The following is a 2246-nucleotide window of genomic DNA, read 5'->3' on the forward strand; positions in this document are numbered from 1 at the left end:
TTGGAATAGAATGTTGAATCAACAGACTGTTGTGTACATATTACAAATTTAGGTTTTTTTCTTGAAGCAAATGAAGAAGAGTTGAAGAATTATAACCAGAAAAGCCATACAGTTAGAAAATTAGGAAGATCTATTGTGTAGAAGTAGAATTGTAGAAAGGAAAGATAAAAGAGAAAAAAACAGCTTACAATGTAATAAATAATGTATGTAGATATAGCAGTAGCAATAAGAAATAGCATAGATTTATATAATAAGACAGTGCCCATAAGTTTTTAACAAAAATAGACTAATGTGAGAATATGGAAGATACTGAACCTAGACAATATGATGATTGATTAGATGAAAGTAAGAAGGAAACGAGGACACCTAATTCAATCATTCATTTGTTCAGCACCTATAAATGCCAGGAATTTGATGGACTTCAAGGAGCAAAAGTAAAAAATATACATATATATGATTTCTGCCTCATGAAGCTTGAGTGCAATGAAGAGAAATCAATAGTAATGAAATGAACAAAAAATAAAGGAAAAACTTAAGAGTTCTGTAAAAAAAAAATACAACCAGCTTCAGAAATTGAATGGAAATGACAATTTAAATAGATTGGGCAGAAAAGGCCTCCCTAAAAATACAACATTTAAACTGACAAATAAAAATAAACAGGAAGTCAGGCAGGACACGGTGGCTCACACCTGTAATCCCAGAACTTTGGGAGGCCAAGGCGGGCTGATCACCTGAGGTCAGGAGTTCAAGACCAGAATGGCCAACATGGTGAAACCCTGTCTCTGCTAAAAATACAAAAATTAGCCAGGTGTGGTGGTGCTCGCCTGTAATCCCAGCTACTCAGGAAGCTGAGGCAAGAGACTCATTTGAACTCAGGAGGCAGAGGATGTGTTGAGCCAAAATCATGCCATTGCACTTCAGCCTAGGCAACAGATGAGACTCTGTCTCAAATAAACAAACAAACAAACAACAACAACAAAAACCAGGAAGTCTTTGGGTAAGAGACAGATAATACGGAAAGAGAAAAGAAAGTGGTTAATACTTGAAAAACTGAATTAAATCCAAAAATAGTGACCAAATAAGCAAGGGAATTAATGGAATGAACTGGAGTGTGAATGGTAGGCCAAAGGATTCAGGGCTTGTAGGAAAGGAAAAGAGTTTGGATTTTATTCTATACACCATAAGATACCACTGAATCATTTTATGAATAGATCTCATCCATTTAGTCTTTTAAATAGTTTACTTGATTTCTATCTCATTTCCACACAAATATTCCCAAAACAAATTTAAACGGCTAAATAATAAATGGTTCTATGTGGATATAAGATCTAAGTGTAAAAAGCAAAGTTTTAAATCTCTTTTAGAGAATATTGGATAATTTTTGTTACTTTTGAATAGCATGAATTCCCTCAGTAAGACAAAAATTATAACTATGAAGAAAATAATTAATAAACTCAACTCCATTTAAATATAAACAACTGTTCATCAAAACATGGCATAATCAAAGTGAGAAAACCAGCCACAGTTGGCAAGATATGGAAAATGCATACAAGCATCAGAAGATTGGCATAGAAACATTTTTAAAATTTCCTTTCAAATTTGTGATAAAACAGAAGCAATCCACAGAAATATGAGATGAAAGATATAAATAAGGGTTTCACAGAAAGTAGAAGATACAGACTCTGTCCCTTACCTTATGAAGTTTAAAGACTAGAAGTGGACAGATTTTGATAAAACAGCGATTATACTTCTAAGATAGAGGCTGCCTCTGCCTCTTCAGTCTAGTTACAACATGAAAACATCATGGCAGAGCCCATGAGTGTTGACCTGCACTTTTCATGCAAATGAACAAGAAATATATTTTTGCTGTTTTAAGTCTATGAGTTTTTGAAGTTATTTGTTATTGCAAAAATAGCTGAAACAACTAGCACCATATGCAAATATGCACTGTAAGTGAATTAAACACCTAAATGCATGATGTAAAGCCATAAAGTTAAAGGGATGTGCAGGAGAATATTATTGTAACCTAGCAGAAAATATATTTTTAATCAATTACCCAAGTGGGAAAAACAAATAAAACAAGATCAAAGATTTTATTCAATAAAGGGTTCGATATATAAAACTAAGAAATTGGTGATCATTTGAGAGAAATATATAACATTTAAAACAAAAAACAGATAAACAATATGCAGGAAATTATTAAAAATTATTTTCTGCCAGCTTTTGGGTGGGAATTGAGTTTTTGG

Source organism: Mandrillus leucophaeus, unplaced genomic scaffold, assembly GCF_000951045.1.
Source record: "Mandrillus leucophaeus isolate KB7577 unplaced genomic scaffold, Mleu.le_1.0 Scaffold386, whole genome shotgun sequence".
In the NCBI taxonomy this organism is placed as follows: domain Eukaryota; kingdom Metazoa; phylum Chordata; class Mammalia; order Primates; family Cercopithecidae; genus Mandrillus; species Mandrillus leucophaeus.